This window comes from Anomaloglossus baeobatrachus, chromosome 5 (genome assembly GCF_048569485.1).
Source record: "Anomaloglossus baeobatrachus isolate aAnoBae1 chromosome 5, aAnoBae1.hap1, whole genome shotgun sequence".
Taxonomy (NCBI): domain Eukaryota; kingdom Metazoa; phylum Chordata; class Amphibia; order Anura; family Aromobatidae; genus Anomaloglossus; species Anomaloglossus baeobatrachus.
Genome location: NC_134357.1, coordinates 293429153 through 293454618, shown reverse-complemented (window position 1 = coordinate 293454618; position 25466 = coordinate 293429153).

Below are 25466 nucleotides of genomic sequence, written 5' to 3'. Positions count from 1 at the left end.
TGCTGGTGTAGGTCCACTGGGTTTTATCAAGCACAGCCGTCTACCAGGACATTTTAGAGCACTTCATACCAACAAGCTTTTTGGAGATGACAATTTCATTTTCCAGCAGGACTTGGCACCTGTCCACACTGCCAAAAGTACCAATACCTGATTTAATAACCACAATATCAATGTCACTGTGCTTGATTAGCCCACAAACTCACCTGACCTAAACCTCATAGAGAATCTATGAGGTATTGCCAAGAGTTAAGGCCCTGTCACACGCAGAGATAAATCTGCGGCAGATCTGTGGTTGCAGTGAAATTGTGGACAATCAGTGCCAGGTTTGTGGCTGTGTGCAAATGGAACAATATGTCCATGATTTCACTGCAACCACAGATCTGCCAAAGATTTATCTCTGTGTGTGACGGGGCCTTAAGGCTAGGTTCACATTTCCGTCAATTTGTATCAGTCACAATCCACGGCTCTGGCAAACAACGAAATCCGTTTGGCGAATTCCGTTGTTCTTATATACTAGTATGAGTAGCGGATTGTGACTGATGATGCTGCGTTGCATCCTCCGCCCGACTGATCAGTCGTGGAACGACTGACCATCGGGCGGCAGGAACGCAGAGTGTAACGCTTTTTGAGCAGCGAAATCCGTAGGATTTCGCTGCGCCTGCTCTCTCTGGCTCTCTGCACACGTAACCAGGGTACACATCTTTGCTTAGTTACCTGATCCTTACCCTGGCTACATGTGCAGGGAGCCCGACACTTCCCCGCTCGTCTCTGCCCCCTCCCGCACTCCGCATGTACACACGCACACACAGCCACACTCACCTGTCCCCAGCCATGCAGTCCCCGGCACTGACGTCCTCAGCGGCATGGCCCCGCTCAGCTCTGCCTACCCCGCACTCTGCCCCCCGCACACATTCTCAGCGGCCGAATGATCAGCTGATCACCCGGCGGCCGGCTGCTGTGAGCGATCAGATGATCACCCGGCGGCCGGCTGCTGTGAGCGAACAGCTGATCACCCGGCGGCCGGCTGCTGTGAGCGATCAGCTGATCACCCAGCGGCCGGCTGCTTTGAGCGATCAGCTGATCATTCTCTCTTTTACAACGGAGTCCGACAATGAATTCTAATTGTTGTCATCCGTTGTACAACGCATCAGTCACCACAAGCGTCAAGCAACGCATCTGACTGATGCAAAACAACGGAAATGTGAACCTAGCGTAAGATGAGAGACACCAGATCCAACAATGCAGACGATCTGAAGGCTGCTATCAAAGCTAACTGGGCATAACACCTCAGCAGTGCCACAGTCTGATCAACTCCATGCCACGCCGCATTGATGCAGTAATTCATGCAAAAGGAGCCCTGACCAAGTATTGAGGCATTTACTGTGCAGACTTTTCGGTAGGCGCCAACATTTCCAAGTTTAAAATAATTTTTTCAGTTGGTTTTATTTAATATTCTAATTTTCTGAGATAATGACTTTTGGGTTTTCATTGGCTGTAAGCCATAATCATCAACAGTAACAGAAAAAAACACTTGAAATAGATCCCTCTGTGTGTAATGACTCTATATAATATATGTGTTTCCCTTTTTGTATTGAATGATTGAAATACTGTACATTAACTTTTTGATGATTTTCTAATTTATTGAGATGCACTTGTATACAGTGTGTCACACCCAGCTGTGTTTGTAATGTGAGCAGCGCTGTGTTTGTAAGAGTATTTAATGTATACAGTGGTTCCACCCATATCCTATCCACCTCCATTAACTTGAGAACGGCGGCAGCTATAGGCATAGAAGTGGTGTCTAGGTATAGTAAAGTAGCCATGCGCTACGCAATGAAACCACCTATAGCGCCACCTGGTGGAAAACGGAGTTAGCATTGTTATCTCGAAAACGAAACGAGATAGAAAAAGAAAAGTGAATTACAAAGTTGTAGGGCATCATCAATTCAATATGAATCGACAAATTGCATACAGAAATGCTATGATTAGAATGTGTAAAACGCACAAGGCTGCGGACGTGAAGCAATATCTCATGGAGACCTTCCTACAAGTCATTGGGTATGGTGGCTGTGTGGAGTGGCCTCCATGCTCACCTGACCTGACCCCATTGGACTTCTTTCTGTGAGGTCACATCAAACAACAGGTGTATGCAACCCCTCCCCCAACATTGCAGGACCTACGATGACATATCACAGATGCTTGTGCAAATGTGACGCCCTGGCAAAACCAGGTAGTCACAGACAGGCCCCCGCATAACACCTTCCCTCACTTAGGAAACACACAGCCGACCTGAAATCCTAGTCAACCCCCTTAGGGAACGATAGACACACAAGTCGGCGGGACCAGGCGGTTGGACACGCCCACCCAGGGGTCTAGACAGCCTGGGGCGGGAAAACAAGTAGTTCAGTTTGGAGTTCAAGTGGAGAGGAGTGTGGGCTGGAGCTAGGTGTAGCTCCAGCAGAGGAAGTTCAAGTTGAACGGTGCCAGGGTCGGAGCCCTGGTGCCTTGGCTAGGTGGCAGACGGTGGTCTCCATCAGCAGGAGACGGGAAGATGGCTCGGCAGATCTGAGGTGGACCGGGACAGGGTTGTAGCCTGCCGGTACCGACACGGAGAACTGACCCGGAAACCGTAGCACAGAGGGGGTACTCGGACCCTGAAGCCAGGACCGAAACCAGCGGCCTAGCTAATTAACCGATTGAGGCCAGGATTATAGGTCCTGTCCCACTCAAAGTCCCTAATAGAACACAACAGCATACCTCCCAACCGTCGCGGATACAGCGGGATTATCACGCTTTGCATTGTTTGTCCCGATGCCACGGGCGGGAGGGCCGTATCCCGGGCTCCGCCCCCCCACTCTCTCCCCGCCTCGCTGTTTTTCCCTCCTACCATCCTAACACGTGACGTGAGTATAACAGAGCGGAGCGCGCTGCCCGAAACTAGTCTCTGTCTGCTCTGTGCTGCTGCTAAGGTATGAAAACCGAATCTCCCCAGCGCTGATTCCCCCCCCGGCCGGACCGTGAGATCCTCAAGCTGTTTCTATGACTCACTGTGTCCTTATCTATCGTGTGTGCCTGCCCTGCAGCATTGAGAATCAAACAGTGTTTGCTTCTCAATGCTGCAGGCACACCACGGTAGATCACGACAATGGGGAGAGGACAGTGTACTTACCACTGACTTGTGTCCTCTCCTGCAGGTGCACAGCACTGGCCGGTAATATGCAAAGATAGAAGCATTGGTAATGCTTCTATCAGCTACCGACCACTGATCCCCTGCCTGGCAGAGCTGCTGTTCACACATCAGTTTTTTCCCAATCAGGCACAATCTCCTTTGTGCCTGATGCAACGGATCCGTCTCAGATTGTGAAAAAACTGATGCGACGGATCCGTTTGTTTTTTTTTATGCTGAGAGAGACCCCACACGCACACACGCAGGCACTACCTCGCACGCATCATCACCGCACACGCCAGCACTACCCAGCACGCATCATCACCGCACACCTCTGCACTACCACACCCATCATCACCGCACACCCCTGCACTACTCAGCACGCATCATCACCGCACACCCCTGCACTACCTCGCACACATCATCACCGCACACGCCAGCACTACCCAGCACGCATCATCACCGCACACGCCAGCACTACCCAGCACGCATCATCACCGCACACGCCAGCACTACCCAGCACGCATCATCACCGCACACCCCTGCACTACTCAGCACGCATCATCACCGCACACGCCAGCACTACCCAGCACGCATCATCACCGCACACGCCAGCACTACCCAGCACGCATCATCACCGCACACGCCAGCACTACCCAGCACGCATCATCACCGCACACGCCGGCACTACCCAGCACACATCATCACCGCACATGCAGGCACTACCCTGCACGCATCTTCACTGCACACAACCCGGCATTACCTCAGTGACGTCACCGCTGACAGCGCGACTCCCTTCAGTTGCTGCGTGGAGCTGATAGAGAAAGGCGGTGTTCTACTGCCGTTCCTGTCAGCTTCATGTAGTAGAGCTGAGAGCGTCGCGGGACCTCTGTGGATTACGTCGGACCTGGAGGGGTATTTGCTGATTTTAATAAAATGGTGAAAGAGGGTGTTTTTTTGTCTTTTATTCCAAATAAAGGATTTTTTTGGGTGTATGTGTTTATTTACTTTCACTTACAGATTAATCATTGGGGGTGTCTCATAGACGCCTGCCATGATTAACCCCTTATTACCCCGATTGCCACCGCACCAGGGCAATTCGGGAAGAGCCGGGTAGAGTCCCGGGACTGTCACATCTAATGGATGCAGCAATTCCGGGCGGCTGCTGGCTGATATTTTTAGGCTGAGGGGCTCCCCATAACGTAGCGCTCCCCATCCTGAGAATACCAGCCTTCAGCCGTGTGGCTTTATCTTGGCTGGTATCAATATTGGGGGGGAACCGCACGCCGTTTTTCTTGTAATTATTTATTTATTTTACTGCACAATATAGACCCGCCCACTGGCGGCTGTGATTGGTTGCAGTGAGACAGCTGTCACTCAGCGTGGGGGCGTGTCTGCCTGCAACTAATCATAGGCGCCGGTGTGCGGGAAAAGCAGGGAATACGAGATTGAATAATAAGCGGCCGGCATTTTCAAATCAGGAGAAGCCGTCGGAGCAGTGTGACAGCCGTGCAGCCCTGCGCCGGTGATCGGTGAGTGGGTGAGAGTGAGTGAATGAGTCAGTGAGTCAGTCAGTGAGTGAGAGAGTTTGAGAGAGAGTGAGTGATTGATTGATTTTCTGACAAGCAATGAATTTTTATCACTTCTGGGCATGCTCAGAAGTAAAAACCGGAAACGGTACATGCTTCCGGCATTTGAAGCATGACACCGTATCCGGCTCGCATAGACTTTCATTATGCACCATGCCGCACCCGGCGCTAAGCACTTTTTTTGCCGCTGGCAAAAAACGTTCCTCTCTGCGTCCTGTGCGGCCACCGGAGTGACGATTTTTGCCGCCTCAGGCAAAAACCGGATCAAACGCAAGTACATGCGGCACAATCCGGCGCTAATAAAAGTCTATGAGGAAAACTACACCCGGCGGCAAAAAAACCTCAGATGCGTTTTTTCCGCAAGGCGCCGGATTGTGCCGCACAGCAAAAACCTGATGTGTGAACATACCCTTAGCTGCACACCCTGTTCAGCTCTCTTCCTAGGTCCTAGCTGCCTGCACACCCTGTTCAGCCCTCCTCCTGGGTCCTAGCTGCCTGCACACCCTGTTCAGCCCTCCTCCTGGGTCCTAGCTGCCTGCACACCCTGTTCAGCTCTCCTCCTAGGTCCTAGCTGCCTGCACACCCTGTTCAGCCCTCCTCCTGGGTCCTAGCTGCCTGCACACCCTGTTCAGCTCTCCTCCTGGGTCCTAGCTGCCTGCACACCCTGTTCAGCTCTTCTCCTGGATCCTAGCTGCCTGCACCCCCTGTTCAGCTCTCCTCCTGGGTCCTAGCTGCCTGCACCCCCTGTTCAGCTCTCCTCCTGGGTCCTAGCTGCCTGCACACCCTGTTCAGCTCTCCTCCTGGGTCCTAGCTGCCTGCACACCCTGTTCAGCTCTTCTCCTGGATCCTAGCTGCCTGCACACCCTGTTCAGCTCTCCTCCTGGGTCCTAGCTGCCTGCACACCCTGTTCAGCTCTCCTCCTGGGTCCTAGCTGCCTGCACACACCCTGTGCAGCTCTCCTCCTGGATCCTAGCTGCCTGCACACCCTGTTCAGCTCTCCTCCTGGGTCCTAGCTGCCTGCACACCCTGTTCAGCTCTCCTCCTGGGTCCTAGCTGCCTGCACACACCCTGTGCAGCTCTCCTCCTGGGTCCTAGCTGCCTGCACACCCTGTTCAGCTCTCCTCCTGGGTCCTAGCTGCCTGCACACCCTGTTCAGCTTTCCTCCTGGGTCCTAGCCGCCTGCACACCCTGTTCAGCTCTCCTCCTGGGTCCTAGCCGCCTGCACACCCTGTTCAGCTCTCCTCCTTGGTCCTAGCTGCCTGCACCCCCTGTTCAGCTCTCCTCCTGGGTCCTAGCCACCCGCACACCCTGTAGTTAACTCCCTGCCTGTTCTGCACATTGCTGATCTGTGTTGGCTCAGAGCGATCACGGACAGCTTCTGCAGTTTCAGTTTGCTGGATGGGTGTAAATGGGGAGTGGATGTGGATGTGGCCGTTTGTATAATGGGCGTGGTTAGGGGTGTGGCCTAAAATTGCCGCGCCGCAAACTTTGTCCCTCTTTCCCTTCTTTAAAAGTTGGGAGGTATGCAACAGCCCACCGATTGGGATAGACGGCCACCGCCAGGGCCCATAGATCCCACAGGCCAGCGTCTGCGGGCACGGCTCCTTAGGCCACATCCAGCCGGGAGCAGACTCCTGAGTTCCAGACCAGGCAGTCCACCATTCACAAAACTAGTGCAGAGGAAAAGGACAGTGACCACCAGCCTGGGTGGGGGCCTGAATGCAACCGGCCGCAGCGGCTGGCCGCCAGCACCTTTGGTTTACCAAAAGACTTGTGTGATTCATTTACTGTGAGTATCCAAACATCCCCCTGCTTGCTCAGGCGCGCTGGCCCTTGCCATCGCCATACCCTGCACAAAGACACTGGGTCCCGGGGCAACCATCCTTACCCACGGAGGGGTTAACATCTAGCTGCCACTACACCTCCCCCGGGTGCCCCACAACAGCAGCGGTGGTGTCCCACCTCACAACAAACCGTGGGTGGCGTCACGAACTTAAAACGGCCTAGCCCGTACATCTACGTCCCCCCTTTTATTCGGCGTGTCCGCGAGACCTTCAGGTCCGGAGACCCTGGAGCCACCCCCCTAGAAGGTCCGGATCTGAGCAGCAGCGGCTGCTGGCACGGGGGCGGCACACAAACGTGCCACCTACCATATTGCACAACGTGCAGCAAGATACAGTATGCTGTCCAGAGTCCAGATGTGCATTGCAGCTGACGGTGGCCACTTTGAGCATCAAAGTTAAATGAGCGCCATATGCGTGACCAGCTTTCAATGTTTTGGGGGGTCATGGGTTTCATATCATAGCATTTCTGTATGCAACGTGTCGATTTGTACTGAATTGATGATGCCCTACAATTTTTTAATTCACTTTTTTTCTCTATCTCATTCCGTTTTCAAGATAAAAATGCTAACTCCGTTGTTTTCGACCAGGTGGCGCTATAGGTGGTTTCATTGCGTAACGCATGGCTACTTTACTATACTTATGTAAGGGGTGGGCAGACCCCTTACAAGGAGGCACAGTTTTCCCCGGGAAGTTGTTAATGCTGATGTTATTTAATAAAAATGTTTTTACTGTTTTAGTGGGTTCCCCTAGTGGCCGGGTGGGACGGCTGTCCCCATAGAAACAGGGCAGGAGAAAGGAGGAGCCGGCAGTAGAAGGGGGAGGGAGAGTGTGTGTTAGAGAGAGGAGTGAGTCTGAAGGCAGTTGAGTCCGGGACGGGAGAGAAGAAGCAGAAGGGGCAGAGTGTGGGAGCTGGGTGGACAGGAAAGCGAAGAAAAAGAAGAGAAGAAGTGTCCTCAAGGGTGAAGCAGTATTGGTGTGGGTCCAGTCTGTGTTAGCCGGAGTGGGAGCCTAGGTGAAGTGGAGTAGCCGGGCACATCCGCACTAGAGGAGACGTCCAGAAAAGGTTTTCCCCCAGCAGAAGTTGTGAAACCATCTGATTACTGCCTTTGTCATGAAGAAGTGTACAATAAACATGCCTTCTGGTTCAATCGACCTACGTCTGCAAAGTGTTTGTACATCTGACGGCGTTATCTGCACCACCACACTCTGCCCCACCAAGTCATCTCCTGTCCCAATAGTGACGGTGGAGCCAAGGGTAAGCCTGACAGAAAAAGGGGCCACGACTACAACCCCCGAGGCACCCCTGGCACCCCGTTACATGTGGCGTAGGCGGCAGGATCCGGATTATTGGCGAAGGGTCCCGATCCCATGGTGGGAAGAACAAGTGGTGCCTGAGGCGTTGGACCGGGCACGAGATGGTGGCAAGATGGCCGCCGTCTTCATAGACACAGTGAGCGCGTGAAGAATTGGCGCCAAAAGAAGAGCCTGGGGCTGGCCGGTGAAGAAAAAGAAGTGCGGAGTGCACCGCTCAAAGAGGGGAGGTGCTGGCCCCAGGATGCTGTTGAAGACATGTGAAGTGGGCGGCGTTACAGAAAAAAAGAAGAGCCGCCTCGGCCGGGTCGATTTGATGTGCGAGACTGGGGGTGGAGTGTATCCAAGAGCGGGAAAAGAAGGCCCGCCTCCACCTTCTCCAGCATCTCCACTGTCCCCGGCGCCATTGCAAGAAACGCCAACTCAGAGACTGACTCCGAGCAAGATGGAGACCCCGAGAAAACAGCATGCTGCAGTGGGCGCGCTGGTAGTGTGAAGCCCCACAGGTGTTGTGTCGGTGCATTACCTTCAGGGACTCCACTCAGCTGGATCTGGTCACAGGTAGGAGATCTTCTTCTTGTCGTGACGCCACTCTCAGTATTGCGGCCAGTAGGGACCGCCACTGCAGGTTAAGGGACGCCTGGGGCTGATGGTGAGTGCAGTTAGTTGGAATAGCCTCCTGAGAGTGAGGCAAGCCCCAGGGCCCTGTGTAGGTGCGTAGTACCACAAGGCGCAGAATAACTCCACACAGGCAGAATGTCTTTCAGGGTTTTTACTCACTTCAGGTGGCAGGGTGAGTAACCCGGGCGTAGCTGGGATGAACCAGGCTGGAACCAGGTATCCTTCAGGCTGACTTGTGAGGGTGACTACTAACTCGCCTTCCTTAGCCCTTGGTGGTTTGGGGTAACCCCGACTTTGAGTCCCTATGGGGGTCACCCAGGGAAGATGCTGCAGCCTCTCTCCCCTTCGTTTGCCGTTTGCTTGTCGCCTGGACCAGATCACTCCAGCTTCTTGCCTCCTGTGAGCTATGGGCCCTAACTGTGGCTACGTGGCTGCGGCTTTTGTGGTGTTGTGGCGTGGGCTTTGAGAGCCCCACACCGGCAGGTTTAGCAAAAGAAAGCTGGATCTATCTCCGCTCCGGGATCTGCCGCCCGTTTGGGCCTGGTACTCTCTAGCAGTCTCCTTACTTCCCACTCCGTTGCTCTCTCTCTAGCTGAAGATGGATTTCGGGTAGCACTCCTAGTTGACCGTTCTCCCCCGTCGGTAGCCACTGCGCGGGCGCTGTTAGACAGCAACAGCCCCACAGGTCTGCTCCTCACTGAGCCCTATGGAGTTCTGCTCTAACTGACTCACTGCCCCTCCTCTCCTGTTCTTGCCTACGCCACCTAGCAACCAGATTCTCTTACCACACCCCTTGAGAGGAGATGGAGGCTTTTGGCCCCCTCCACTATTCCAGTGAAGGTCCAGGCTTTTCCCCCTCCTGGGATCCCCAGGGGTCCTCTCATGGGTACATGTGTGAGAGCTGATTACTATGCGCCTGTGTACCACACCCCTGTCAGCCTTCTGGATTACCTGTATTGTACTGTCCCCAGCATGGGTGCAGTACTCAGTGGTGCCTGACCAGGTCAGGGGTGCCACATTCCCCCTTAGTTATCACCAGCACGTCCTCGGGCTGCAAGACAACATTTTAAAATGCATAAAACATTAAAACATGTAAAACATTTAAAAGCACCAGGTACCATACATCACCACCCTCCACCCACAAGTCCGTTAACCCACCCAAAACCCTTTCACGTTGGCCGCGACTTCAGCCACTTCTGGCAGGATGTAGAGGCGGCTTACATGGGCTGGTGGTTTCAGGGTATACCTGGCCTGGTGGATCCGCGCCTTCAGCCTCTTCTGGCAGGATGCAGAGGCGGCCTCCACAGTTGGTGCTGACCAGGTACCCTCTTTGTGGTGGAGAGCCAGGCCCCATAAACAGGCATGCTCTCTGGTTGCAGGTGAGCCAAGGCCCTATATACGGACGGGCTCCTCCTGGTTGCAGACGAGCCAAGCCCCTAAACAGGCTGACTCTGGTGGCGGTGGTGCCCTCTGGTGTAACTATTTACACTGCGAGAGTTTGTGGCTATAGCCAGTTCATAGCCTTAAGGTTTATGGTTTTCTCACAATAGTTTTTGTGGGCACATGCTTAAACGTAAACGTTGCAAAACAAACTTTTTCAAAACTTCAACTGGTAACTTCTTTCTTTACTTTACTCCTCCATACCAGGGCTTGGGCCTGTTGGGCTGCGGCACCTGCTGCTTTCTTGCTCTTTGTCGTCGTCTGAGGTAGTTTCATCTGTAGGTTCCTTGTCTTTTCTTTCTTGATCTTCATCTGTTTCCTTTGCTGCATCTGTTTCTGTATCTCTGTCTTTTCTTTCTTCCTTGGGACATGGCACTACATCAAGCGCATACAATCCTCTTTCGCCTTCATGCATAGTGAATTGTACTGTATTTCCCATCTTTAAGTTTCTGCCAGGGTGTCCTCTAGGCAGATGAGCGTTCACATCTCTTCTGTTGACAAATATCCCTTCTTTGATACCAGGGGCTACAATGAATCCATATCCACTTCTCAAATTGAAATCCTCTACTACTCCTCTGCAAAGGGGTCCTCTGACCTGGGCTTTGGCTCTTCTCAGGAACCTTTTCTCCTGTAGGTCTCTGGCTGTGACTTCTCTCTGCTCTGGAGACTGTGGTGCAGGGGACAGCGTTGTTCTGTTGCGACGCCTTGTCTTGCGGGCTGGGTTCTGCTGGGCTGTTACCTCAATGCCTGCAGGGCCCCAGGTGAGGTTTCTGGGCTGATCTTCATCTGCAGACGGTGTCAAGTCCTCCTCATCCCAACGGGAATAGGGTAACATCTCCGGCTCTGAGTATTGCTCCACTGCCGGTGGCTCCGGAGTCAGCTCCTCAGCTTCCTGGCCTCCTCTCCCCCTTAGTGCTTCTGAGCACTCTGGTTGTGGTAGCGCTGGAGATGAGTGGTCCTCAGCTGGTCTGGGCGGTGGACTCTCTGGCGCGGCTGCAGGGGTTGCCTGAATCTCCTTGGGGGTATGCGGAGGGAGCAGATACCGATCCACCATCTCTTGTGGGAACTGGGCCTCTAGGTCAGCCTTCAGCTTCCAGTATTCGGGGTCCTCTCCTATCAGGGTCTTCCTAGCAGGGACCTCTTTGGACTGGGGAGCGGTGTCTGCTCTGGCCTTGCAGGCCGGGGTAAATGATGAGGTAATCTCTTCTTGGCGGGCCGCGCCTGGCATGGCGGCGGCCTGGTCTTGGCGGGCCGCGCCCTGTTTGGCGGCGGCCTGGTCTTGGCGGGCCGCGCCCGGCATGGCGGCGGCCTGGTCTTGGCGGGCCGCGCCCGGCATGGCGGCGGCCTGGTCTTGGCGGGCCGCGCCCGGCATGGCGGCGGCCTGGATCGGCGTCGCAGCTGTGATGGAATCTGTGCAGGCTGGGCTGGGCGTCTTGGTGGGCCGAGCAGGGCATCGCTGCGGCGGCCGGGGCTTGGCGGGCCGCGCCTGGCGTGGCTGCGGCCTGGTTCAGCACCTCACTTGCGGCGCGGACGAGCGTTGCTGCGGCGGTGGGGTCTCGGCGGGCCGGGCCTAGCAGGGCGGCGGCCTGGGTCAGCGTTACGCCTGCGGCGCGGATGAGGGTCGCGGTGGCAGCCGGTTCTTTGCGGGCCGGACTGGGCGTTGCTGCAGGGACCGGGTCTTGGTGGGCCGAGCAGGGCATCGCTGCGGCCGCTGGGGCTTGGAAGGCCGCACCTGGTGTGGCTGCGGCCTGCTTCAGCGTCGCCGCACCGGACGCCTCTTCGGGGACCGCGGGCGTGGCAGCAGGGGTCGGGGCACTTGCGCTGGCCGGGGCATCACTCGACTCACCCACCGGTGGCAGCATCGGGGTCTGCGTCATCGCCGTCCTGTCTGGCACTCGGCGCGCGGCTCTCCTTTCATAGGCCCGAACCGCCGCGGTCATCTCCAGCATTTCCATTCGTTCTTCCCGGATCTGCTCCACAACCCGGGTCTCCAGTCGGTCGCAGAACTGGGCCAGCTCCCGATACCACCAGGCAGCGGAGCCCGGTTCTGGATTTCTGCGGTCAGACGCCATTTCTTCTGCGCCCTCTTCTGCACGACTCTCCAGCTGTGGACTCGCCGTTGCCTCTGATAGCAAGCTGTTCAGTTTCTGCTCTGCCTCTTTCAGCAGCTCCTCTCCCAGCAGCAGGCTTGTGGCTCCCTTTCTGTCCCGACGTCTCAGGACGCTTCCACTCTCATAGCTGGCAAGGTCAGAACTCTGCAGGGGATCTCTGGGTAGCCACACCTCTTCGTGGGCGGTAACTTCTTCCAGCGCGGGCTGCTGTTGTTTTTCAGCGCGCTTCTCATGGTGGCAATATGGCGGCGCTTCCAATTTTTCAAGCGGACCGCCCAGGCACATGGTCACCTGTCTGAACAGGTCTAGTCCTTATCCTGTTCGTGACGCCAGATGTGAAGCCCCACAGGTGTTGTGTCGGTGCATTACCTTCAGGGACTCCACTCAGCTGGATCTGGTCACAGGTAGGAGATCTTCTTCTTGTCGTGACGCCACTCTCAGTATTGCGGCCAGTAGGGACCGCCACTGCAGGTTAAGGGACGCCTGGGGCTGATGGTGAGTGCAGTTAGTTGGAATAGCCTCCTGAGAGTGAGGCAAGCCCCAGGGCCCTGTGTAGGTGCGTAGTACCACAAGGCGCAGAATAACTCCACACAGGCAGAATGTCTTTCAGGGTTTTTACTCACTTCAGGTGGCAGGGTGAGTAACCCGGGCGTAGCTGGGATGAACCAGGCTGGAACCAGGTATCCTTCAGGCTGACTTGTGAGGGTGACTACTAACTCGCCTTCCTTAGCCCTTGGTGGTTTGGGGTAACCCCGACTTTGAGTCCCTATGGGGGTCACCCAGGGAAGATGCTGCAGCCTCTCTCCCCTTCGTTTGCCGTTTGCTTGTCGCCTGGACCAGATCACTCCAGCTTCTTGCCTCCTGTGAGCTATGGGCCCTAACTGTGGCTACGTGGCTGCGGCTTTTGTGGTGTTGTGGCGTGGGCTTTGAGAGCCCCACACCGGCAGGTTTAGCAAAAGAAAGCTGGATCTATCTCCGCTCCGGGATCTGCCGCCCGTTTGGGCCTGGTACTCTCTAGCAGTCTCCTTACTTCCCACTCCGTTGCTCTCTCTCTAGCTGAAGATGGATTTCGGGTAGCACTCCTAGTTGACCGTTCTCCCCCGTCGGTAGCCACTGCGCGGGCGCTGTTAGACAGCAACAGCCCCACAGGTCTGCTCCTCACTGAGCCCTATGGAGTTCTGCTCTAACTGACTCACTGCCCCTCCTCTCCTGTTCTTGCCTACGCCACCTAGCAACCAGATTCTCTTACCACACCCCTTGAGAGGAGATGGAGGCTTTTGGCCCCCTCCACTATTCCAGTGAAGGTCCAGGCTTTTCCCCCTCCTGGGATCCCCAGGGGTCCTCTCATGGGTACATGTGTGAGAGCTGATTACTATGCGCCTGTGTACCACACCCCTGTCAGCCTTCTGGATTACCTGTATTGTACTGTCCCCAGCATGGGTGCAGTACTCAGTGGTGCCTGACCAGGTCAGGGGCGCCACAGTAGCAACCGGTCTGGGGAGAGGACGCCCGAAGCAAACTGCGGCCGCAGAAGGACTTACCCTTACCCTACCGGCTGTGCCAGGAGGACCGGAGCGGCCCACACAAGTTACATGGGTCACTACCTGGGATGCCGCGACTGGTGAGACCTCGACTGAAGTCCGGGCCACCTACAAGGCGCAGCTACAGCCGGGAAACAAAGTCCTGGGAACTCCACACCAGTGTCCGGAGGTGTTCCCGCCAGTCGAGGTGGGATCTCCAACTCACACAGCAGTTCTGGCCCCGGAAGAGCAACATGCCCGGGAGCTAGAAGAAGACGAGTGGGGATTCTTCTGGGACCCAGTGAAGCCGTCGCCCCTGACTCAGCGAAAGTCCCCATCGCCTGAACCCGATCCGGTGCAGGAGAGATTACTGGCCGAGACCGTGGCCCGCGAGATGATGGCCGGTCCCCTCAGCGACGAGTTTGAACGGCAGTGCACTGTAGGCAACGTAGTCAAATTTAACCAGAAGGAGGGCTATGGATTCATTGAAGATGAAGAGACCGGAGACCATTTTTTCTATAACCGGGTTAACTGGACACTGAGGGCTTACCACAACGCCTTCATACGCTGTACCCGGGAGAAAAGGTGAAGTTCCGGAGAGAAGTGGGATGCCGGGGCCTATTCGCCGTAGGAGTGACCCGGATGCCCACTACACAAGAGGCCGCACAGTGGCAACAAGAAATCGAATGGGAGGAATGCCAATACCGGAGACGCACTCAACCGAGACCGGTGCTGGCTGATATCTCCCGGCCGAGAACCACGCTGGCGGTATCGCCCGAAGTCAAGACAGGACTGGGTGCTGACACCGAGAAGGGAATGCCGGCGGTGTTGGCAATTCACCAGAATCTGGTCACACACCCGGTGATTGTCGTGGGCAGTCCCCAGCCGTCCCGTTCAGCGACCCCGTCACCCCCGTCGGGGGTTGAGGAAGCAAAACCGGAGACAGAGGCGCCAGAACCACCCGTCAACTACGAACCGTTCCGGAGGCTGCGCCGCTTGCCAGGTCAGTCCCTTTCTGATTATGTGAGGGCTCAGCGGGCCGAATGGCAGCGCGCTTACCATCCCGAGTGACCCGTAATGACCGGAGGTAATGGAACTGTTCATGATGAGTACCGGCAGTGTTCATAGAGCCGGAAAAGTTTCACGGTTTGCAACCATGTTCAAGCTACGAGCCCGGAACGAGCCTGATGCTGGACTGAGCCAGGGGCTCCCTCTGTGTTGTTAAGGAAGACGTTATTGTTCGTGTTCCTGCCTTCAAAGACCGGGAGCGCCTGTTATAGTCTCCGGGCAGAAGATCAACAAAGACCGGGAGTGCCTGCTGACGGCCTCCGGGCACTCTGTCTACAAAGACCGGGAGTTCCCAGGAGGGACTCCGGGCGCAGAACTTGTGCGCTCAGTGGTTGACTTTGTTTATGAAAGTTTTATTCCAAGTTTGTCTTGCTGCTAAATTGTGTTTTCCAGGGTCGAGCCTTGCCGGGAGGCTTAGGCAGAAAGAGGGGAAGAATGTAAGGGGTGGGCAGACCCCTTACAAGGAGGCACAGTTTTCCCCGGGAAGTTGTTAATGCTGATGTTATTTAATAAAAATGTTTTTACTGTTTTAGTGGGTTCCCCTAGTGGCCGGGTGGGACGGCTGTCCCCATAGAAACAGGGCAGGAGAAAGGAGGAGCCGGCAGTAGAAGGGGGAGGGAGAGTGTGTGTTAGAGAGAGGAGTGAGTCTGAAGGCAGTTGAGTCCGGGACGGGAGAGAAGAAGCAGAAGGGGCAGAGTGTGGGAGCTGGGTGGACAGGAAAGCGAAGAAAAAGAAGAGAAGAAGTGTCCTCAAGGGTGAAGCAGTATTGGTGTGGGTCCGGTCTGTGTTAGCCGGAGTGGGAGCCTAGGTGAAGTGGAGTAGCCGGGCACATCCCCACTAGAGGAGACGTCCAGAAAAGGTTTTCCCCCAGCAGAAGTTGTGAAACCATCTGATTACTGCCTTTGTCATGAAGAAGTGTACAATAAACATGCCTTCTGGTTCAACCGACCTACGTCTGCAAAGTGTTTGTACATCTGACGGCGTTATCTGCACCACCACACTCTGCCCCACCAAGTCATCTCCTGTCCCAATAGTGACGGCGGAGCCAGGTGTAAGCCTGACAGAAAAAGGGGCCACGACTACAACCCCCGAGGCACCCCTGGCACCCCGTTACACTTACACACCACATCTATGCCTATAGCTGCCGCTGTTCTCAAGTTAATGGCGGTGAACAGGATATGGGTGGACACACTGTATACATTAAATGCTCTTTACACAATACACACATTACAAACACAGCTCTGCTTACATTACAAACACAGCTCTGCTCACATTACAAACACAGCTCTGCTCACATTACAAACACAGCTCTGCTAACATTATAAACACAGCTCTGCTCACATTACAAACACAGCTCCGCTCACTTTACTGTATATGCATTCTCAATTTCCACCAGTATGGTAAACAGGTTTCAATGATTGAACTGATAGCATAGCAGAGCTGGGAATGCAATGTACAGGCTGCAGAACACAGGTTTTGCTTATTAATGATTCTGCGACACAGAATCCCATTCTCCTTCTTTACTGTACAACATGCAGCAGCTTCCAGTTTGTGGATTTTCTATTTCAACTCCCTCACCTACCACCACGGAAAGAAGCAACACACTGTCATTACTCCCTCCTCCTGACTACCCAACTAACTGTCAAGACAGTGAAGATGCCTTGCTGGTGATGCTACAGAGGTAGAGGAGGAGCCGCGGCTTCACCTCCTCCTGTGGTTTCGGATCACAAGTGTCACCAGAGTGAGCGCCCATAGCAGGGGTCGGAATTGCCAGAATTGCCAGATGGCCAGTCCGGCCCTGGTTTCAGGCCTTTGACATGATAGTTTTACCATTGGATGCAGCTCAAGTAGTAATCTGTACAAACTCATCGGCACACACAGACTTTTTGCTTGTACGGAAAATACTAAAGAGTCCATTTGTGTATGTGCATGTCACCATCTCAATATATTGCATTACTGACTACAGGGGCTTGGCCTAACAGAAGGAGACATCTGCATCACTGCAGGTACGGATGGGATTTGGAGGAATGGCTCCACGATCATGTTATCACCTGATGTTCTAATTTTAATAGATGTGAATAAAATCCGTGACTTTGATTTTTAGATGAACGCTTCCCTCCAGCTTCCGGTTGGAATTCTTTAGGATAGAAACGTCGCAGTGATTTCTTTTGTGAAAGGACAATACTCAGCAATACCCAACCCCAGCACCTCATACACCTTCCCCCTTGTAATAGGGAGAGTCTAACCCAGGGGCGGGCACCTAATTTTCCCATGGGGTCGCATGCGAAATTGGGATGGTTTTAGAGGGCCGGGCCCGGACTAATATAATTAACTCAGTTCTACCCAATATTATATATAGTATATACAGTGTGTCCACCCATATCCTGTACACCGTCATTAACTTGAAAACGGAGGCAGCTACAGGAATAGAAGTGGTGTCTAGGTATAGTAATGTAGCCATGCGCTACACAATGAAACCACCTATAGCGCCACCTGGTGGAAAACAACGGAGTTAGCATTTTTATCTTGAAAACGGAACGAGATAGAGAAAAAAAGTGAATTACAAATTGTAGGGCATCATCAATTCAATACAAATCGACACCTTGCATACAGAAATGCTATGATTAGAATGTGTAAAACTCACAAGGCTGTGGATGTGAAGTGATACTGTGGCGCCCCTGAGGCTTCCGTCGCCACAGGTCATTGCACCCCATCAGCGGTGTGATGCCCCATTCTGGGAGAGGAAGAGAGTGAACTCCGGTCCCCTGGTAAATCCACACTACACCCATTGCTAGGGACACACAGGACCAGGGAAAGTGGCAGGCAACCCTCCCATGCTGCATGCTGAGAGGGGCTGTAAGACCCATCCCTGCTCCCATAGGGTGGTAGCTTAGCAACTGGGGAGGTGGGAGGAGCCACCAGAGAGCAGATAGAGAAAGGAAGGTCAAGTTAGTTTCAGTTTACCTCAGGGAGTGAGAGAAGCAGCATGTAGTTGGAGGAGAAGAACGAGAGAAAGGAGGGAGGAGGAGGCCTGCTGGAGGCAGGCAAGGAGGAGAAAGAAAAGAAAGAAAGAAAGAAAGAAAGAAGGAAAGAAAGCTCCAAGTCAGACAGGAGCAGAGGAACTGAAAGAGACGCTTCCTGGTGAAGACCCTGGGACCCATAGGTCCAGGTGACACCACGTAGGAACAGAAGGAGTCGCAGGGCCGCGGGTAGTCCTGTAGGTACCACGAGCAGTCCTTGTTGGGTACCGAAGCCGAGGGCCCAGAGGCGCTACGAGTAGCTGCAGGCTGCGGTGGCCTGGTCCACATTGACATCGGTGGAGTGATTAAGCTGCGACAGGGGACGGTCCCTAGAGACTGGAGGAGTGCAAAGACAATCTCCAAACAGTAAAAACCGAGGCCCAGGGACGTTGCAAGCTCCCAGGGCCAGAACCCATAGCAGACCTTCAGAAAAGGGGTAATCAGCCGACAGGTGACCCCCCAGCCTGGAGGCTGTAGTGGAGGCCAAGCCAGGGCCATCCAAACTCGGGCAAGGCTAGTGAAGACAGCAGAGAAGGAGACACTAAGAGAGAGGGTACCGGCTTTCACACTCTGAATCACCCAGAAGACGGAGGTCCCTGACAGCGGTCCCAGCAGTCCAAGGGTCCTGCCTGCCCTGACAAGAACTGTGAGTAAAGAACTTAAACTGCACCTCTGAAGTTGCCTCAGTTATTTCATCTGCATAGACATTTACAAGCACCAACTGTGCCCCGGGCATTGCTCCACCTGTGGGGAGCAGTACCACCATTGCTGCCATAACATCAACCCGGTGGCCTCACACAGCAGCGGCGGCTTAATAGCCGCATACCACAGGTGGCGTCACGAACACAACCATTAACAAGCCAGCCACATATTCAACTGACACCCACCAGGGCCACAGAGCCGGGCCCAGCCACCACTGACTACCACCGGACTAGTCCGGCCCGGCACCGGGTGTCCCATAGCCCTGGGGTGAGCGAGTCAACTTTTGGCGTCACGAACAGGATTTCGTGCCCGGTCTAACCGGGTACTGTGCGCCTGAAGAACCGTGTGACAGACTGTGTACTTTACTGAGAAACCGCCGCCATTAGCGCAGCTGAGAGCGGGAAGAAGGGGGGCGTGCAAGAAGAAAGGGCGCGAAGAGAAGCCCCGCCCCCTTGTCCAAGAAAAGCGCGCGAAGCGGTGCCCGCCATAGAAAGCGGAAGAAGAAGCTAAAAGGATGGACGCCGAGCAACGAGCGGCCAGAGGAGGAGTGGCCGAGCCGGGACACGCACCTCAGAACCGGGTTGTGTCCTGCGTCCTGGAGAGCGGAGAAGATCCAGCCGCCGCTGCAGAGCCGGGTAAAGAGAGTGACACCCCCAGCCGGCGGAGCCCGGATTGCCCGGTGGGGTTCCTGCCCGGTCCTCCTGCAGGCGCGCGTGCCACGACCGCAGCTCCGATACCAGCACCCTGCAGCAAGACAGCGACCACCAGAACACCGGAGATGCAACTGAGGGGTGAGTCATTTAATGCCCCTGCCGGCGCGAGAGCCCCAACCCCCGCTGCCATGCCCGCGGTCCCTGGAGAGACGCCCGACACGGCGACGCCGATCCGGGCCGCAGCTACGCCAGGTGCGGCCCGCCAAGATCTCACCGCAGCAGCGACTCCAACCCAGGCCGCCGCCATGCCAGGCGCGGCCCGCCAAGACAAGGAGGCAGCCCCAGAAGAGCCAGAGTGGCGCCGTATGGCTGGTAACCCCCTGCAAGCCAGCAGCCTCGCGCCAGCCAGTAACCCTATGCAAGCCAGCAGCACTACCTCAGAGCAGGCCCAGGCCGCAGCATCTTGCAGCAGGCCTGCTACAGCCACGCAGGAGACGCAGACTGTGCTGACCGCTGTCTACCTGCTGCCAGGTGGGGAGCCGGAGAAGAATCCCTACAAGTAAAGATGAAGAGATGCTGAACTGTAGATAGCCCCTGTCTGCCCCTCATTCTTTTCGAAGACGACACCCTTTCCTGCTGTGTTTTGCCCCTTATTCTTTTTGAAGACGTCACCCCCCATGTTATGTGCTACCGGGCCACTGAACTGGAATGTGGGCCCCGGTGGAAGTGTATGTGGCATGTCATACCAGGCCACTGGACTTAGTGGCTGGTATGTTGTTTATGTGTCCTATGTAACCAGGCCATTGGACTTAATGGCTGGTTGATTATGTCATTTTGTTTGATTGAAAGAAACGAACTGCCGGGCTACTGGACTTGTTGTAGCCAAAAATGTAATTAGTTGCACCTGTTGTGCCCCCTACCAGAATTATGGGGGATTTGCCAAACCGTGCAATGGACTGGAAGTGCACACTTAGAGTTTTCTTTATAAGAAGTTCGCAACGTTCACTGATATGTGCCTCCCATAAAGGGAAGAAATGTTTTATTGTTTTATGTTTTGCATAACAAAAATTTTGCAGTTTCTCCACATGTTTTTGTTGTTTTTCAGCCCGAGGACGTGCTGGGATTTGCTGTGGGGGAGTGTGGCGCCCCTGAGGCTTCCGTCGCCACAGGTCATTGCACCCCATCAGCGGTGTGATGCCCCATTCTGGGAGAGGAAGAGAGTGAACTCCGGTCCCCTGGTAAATCCACACTACACCCATTGCTAGGGACACACAGGACCAGGGAAAGTGGCAGGCAACCCTCCCATGCTGCATGCTGAGAGGGGCTGTAAGACCCATCCCTGCTCCCATAGGGTGGTAGCTTAGCAACTGGGGAGGTGGGAGGAGCCACCAGAGAGCAGATAGAGAAAGGAAGGTCAAGTTAGTTTCAGTTTACCTCAGGGAGTGAGAGAAGCAGCATGTAGTTGGAGGAGAAGAACGAGAGAAAGGAGGGAGGAGGAGGCCTGCTGGAGGCAGGCAAGGAGGAGAAAGAAAAGAAAGAAAGAAAGAAAGAAAGAAGGAAAGAAAGCTCCAAGTCAGACAGGAGCAGAGGAACTGAAAGAGACGCTTCCTGGTGAAGACCCTGGGACCCATAGGTCCAGGTGACACCACGTAGGAACAGAAGGAGTCGCAGGGCCGCGGGTAGTCCTGTAGGTACCACGAGCAGTCCTTGTTGGGTACCGAAGCCGAGGGCCCAGAGGCGCTACGAGTAGCTGCAGGCTGCGGTGGCCTGGTCCACATTGACATCGGTGGAGTGATTAAGCTGCGACAGGGGACGGTCCCTAGAGACTGGAGGAGTGCAAAGACAATCTCCAAACAGTAAAAACCGAGGCCCAGGGACGTTGCAAGCTCCCAGGGCCAGAACCCATAGCAGACCTTCAGAAAAGGGGTAATCAGCCGACAGGTGACCCCCCAGCCTGGAGGCTGTAGTGGAGGCCAAGCCAGGGCCATCCAAACTCGGGCAAGGCTAGTGAAGACAGCAGAGAAGGAGACACTAAGAGAGAGGGTACCGGCTTTCACATTCTGAATCACCCAGAAGACGGAGGTCCCTGACAGCGGTCCCAGCAGTCCAAGGGTCCTGCCTGCCCTGACAAGAACTGTGAGTAAAGAACTTAAACTGCACCTCTGAAGTTGCCTCAGTTATTTCATCTGCATAGACATTTACAAGCACCAACTGTGCCCCGGGCATTGCTCCACCTGTGGGGAGCAGTACCACCATTGCTGCCATAACATCAACCCGGTGGCCTCACACAGCAGCGGCGGCTTAATAGCCGCATACCACAGGTGGCGTCACGAACACAACCATTAACAAGCCAGCCACATATTCAACTGACACCCACCAGGGCCACAGAGCCGGGCCCAGCCACCACTGACTACCACCGGACTAGTCCGGCCCGGCACCGGGTGTCCCATAGCCCTGGGGTGAGCGAGTCAACTTTTGGCGTCACGAACAGGATTTCGTGCCCGGTCTAACCGGGTACTGTGCGCCTGAAGAACCGTGTGACAGACTGTGTACTTTACTGAGAAACCGCCGCCATTAGCGCAGCTGAGAGCGGGAAGAAGGGGGGCGTGCAAGAAGAAAGGGCGCGAAGAGAAGCCCCGCCCCCTTGTCCAAGAAAAGCGCGCGAAGCGGTGCCCGCCATAGAAAGCGGAAGAAGAAGCTAAAAGGATGGACGCCGAGCAACGAGCGGCCAGAGGAGGAGTGGCCGAGCCGGGACACGCACCTCAGAACCGGGTTGTGTCCTGCGTCCTGGAGAGCGGAGAAGATCCAGCCGCCGCTGCAGAGCCGGGTAAAGAGAGTGACACCCCCAGCCGGCGGAGCCCGGATTGCCCGGTGGGGTTCCTACCCGGTCCTCCTGCAGGCGCGCGTGCCACGACCGCAGCTCCGATACCAGCACCCTGCAGCAAGACAGCGACCACCAGAACACCGGAGATGCAACTGAGGGGTGAGTCATTTAATGCCCCTGCCGGCGCGAGAGCCCCAACCCCCGCTGCCATGCCCGCGGTCCCTGGAGAGACGCCCGACACGGCGACGCCGATCCGGGCCGCAGCTACGCCAGGTGCGGCCCGCCAAGATCTCACCGCAGCAGCGACTCCAACCCAGGCCGCCGCCATGCCAGGCGCGGCCCGCCAAGACAAGGAGGCAGCCCCAGAAGAGCCAGAGTGGCGCCGTATGGCTGGTAACCCCCTGCAAGCCAGCAGCCTCGCGCCAGCCAGTAACCCTATGCAAGCCAGCAGCACTACCTCAGAGCAGGCCCAGGCCGCAGCATCTTGCAGCAGGCCTGCTACAGCCACGCAGGAGACGCAGACTGTGCTGACCGCTATCTACCTGCTGCCAGGTGGGGAGCCGGAGAAGAATCCCTACAAGTAAAGATGAAGAGATGCTGAACTGTAGATAGCCCCTGTCTGCCCCTCATTCTTTTTGAAGACGACACCCTTTCCTGCTGTGTTTTGCCCCTTATTCTTTTTGAAGACGTCACCCCCCATGTTATGTGCTACCGGGCCACTGAACTGGAATGTGGGCCCCGGTGGAAGTGTATGTGGCATGTCATACCAGGCCACTGGACTTAGTGGCTGGTATGTTGTTTATGTGTCCTATGTAACCAGGCCATTGGACTTAATGGCTGGTTGATTATGTCATTTTGTTTGATTGAAAGAAACGAACTGCCGGGCTACTGGACTTGTTGTAGCCAAAAATGTAATTAGTTGCACCTGTTGTGCCCCCTACCAGAATTATGGGGGATTTGCCAAACCGTGCAATGGACTGGAAGTGCACACTTAGAGTTTTCTTTATAAGAAGTTCGCAACGTTCACTGATATGTGCCTCCCATAAAGGGAAGAAATGTTTTATTGTTTTATGTTTTGCATAACAAAAATTTTGCAGTTTCTCCACATGTTTTTGTTGTTTTTCAGCCCGAGGACGTGCTGGGATTTGCTGTGGGGGAGTGTGGCGCCCCTGAGGCTTCCGTCGCCACAGGTCATTGCACCCCATCAGCGGTGTGATGCCCCATTCTGGGAGAGGAAGAGAGTGAACTCCGGTCCCCTGGTAAATCCACACTACACCCATTGCTAGGGACACACAGGACCAGGGAAAGTGGCAGGCAACCCTCCCATGCTGCATGCTGAGAGGGGCTGTAAGACCCATCCCTGCTCCCATAGGGTGGTAGCTTAGCAACTGGGGAGGTGGGAGGAGCCACCAGAGAGCAGATAGAGAAAGGAAGGTCAAGTTAGTTTCAGTTTACCTCAGGGAGTGAGAGAAGCAGCATGTAGTTGGAGGAGAAGAACGAGAGAAAGGAGGGAGGAGGAGGCCTGCTGGAGGCAGGCAAGGAGGAGAAAGAAAAGAAAGAAAGAAAGAAAGAAGGAAAGAAAGCTCCAAGTCAGACAGGAGCAGAGGAACTGAAAGAGACGCTTCCTGGTGAAGACCCTGGGACCCATAGGTCCAGGTGACACCACGTAGGAACAGAAGGAGTCGCAGGGCCGCGGGTAGTCCTGTAGGTACCACGAGCAGTCCTTGTTGGGTACCGAAGCCGAGGGCCCAGAGGCGCTACGAGTAGCTGCAGGCTGCGGTGGCCTGGTCCACATTGACATCGGTGGAGTGATTAAGCTGCGACAGGGGACGGTCCCTAGAGACTGGAGGAGTGCAAAGACAATCTCCAAACAGTAAAAACCGAGGCCCAGGGACGTTGCAAGCTCCCAGGGCCAGAACCCATAGCAGACCTTCAGAAAAGGGGTAATCAGCCGACAGGTGACCCCCCAGCCTGGAGGCTGTAGTGGAGGCCAAGCCAGGGCCATCCAAACTCGGGCAAGGCTAGTGAAGACAGCAGAGAAGGAGACACTAAGAGAGAGGGTACCGGCTTTCACACTCTGAATCACCCAGAAGACGGAGGTCCCTGACAGCGGTCCCAGCAGTCCAAGGGTCCTGCCTGCCCTGACAAGAACTGTGAGTAAAGAACTTAAACTGCACCTCTGAAGTTGCCTCAGTTATTTCATCTGCATAGACATTTACAAGCACCAACTGTGCCCCGGGCATTGCTCCACCTGTGGGGAGCAGTACCACCATTGCTGCCATAACATCAACCCGGTGGCCTCACACAGCAGCGGCGGCTTAATAGCCGCATACCACAGGTGGCGTCACGAACACAACCATTAACAAGCCAGCCACATATTCAACTGACACCCACCAGGGCCACAGAGCCGGGCCCAGCCACCACTGACTACCACCGGACTAGTCCGGCCCGGCACCGGGTGTCCCATAGCCCTGGGGTGAGCGAGTCAATACCTCATGGAGACCTTCCTACAAGTCATTGGATATGGTGGCTGTGTGGAGTGGCCTCCACGCTCACCTCACCTGACCCCATTGGACTTCTTTCTGTGAGGTCACATCAAACAGCAGGTGTATGCGACCCCTACAAAGATTCAATGAAAATATGGAGGACCTAATTACATCATTATTTAATGATGAGATGATGAACTTTAATGAACTTGTGATTGTTCACTTTAGAAAATTGTCAACTTTTACAATGCTTAAAAAACTAACATCACATCTTGACCGAAAATAGCACGTTTTTCAAAGTTTTGCTCCCCGGCATATGATCATGTGGTGCCCTGGACTAGCCAGGTCGTCACAGGTAACATACATACACCCCCACCCCCACTAGACAGTAACATTAGCCAAACATAAAATCCTTGTTGCCTCCCTCCAGTGTCTGATATCCACACCAGGTAGGGCAGAGCCAAGCGGTTGGCCCCACCCACCGAGGAGTTCACAGGCTTAGAAGCAGGAAAAGTGACAGTTGAGTTCAGAAGGTTGAAGTGAGAGGAGTAAAGTGGAGAGTGTCTGGGTTTGTGGCCCAGGCACTGACAACAAGGTTGGCAGACGGTGGTGGCCGTCTGCAGGAGTGGTGAATCAACGCGGAACCATAGGACCGGGGTCGGGCGTCGGCCCGCCGGTACCGATAGGGGAGCGAAGTGAAGCCAGCACACACAGGCAGGGCCATTGGACCCCGACTAGGCTTGGAGTCGCCGTCAACAGTCAAATCCGAGTGTGACAGGAACCCCAGGGGTTTCCTAACAGCTAAAGACCCGTTAGAAGGCAACCGTCCGCACCGTGAGGGTATACAGCTACCGCCTAAGGCTAGAGACCCAAGGGCCAGCGCCTGCGGGCAAACGGGCTCCTCCGGCATCCATACACCGGGGAGCGGACTACCGTTGGGGATCCATCGTAGTCAAACAAGTGCACAAAGGTGCAGGGAAAGACAACCGTCATCACCTGTCGGGGAGAGACACTGCAGCTGGCTGCGGGACCCGTCCATCCAGCCGTTTGGTTTACCGAGGACTTTGTGCATCTCTTACTGAGTGAGTACACCCGTGCCATCCGGCACCGC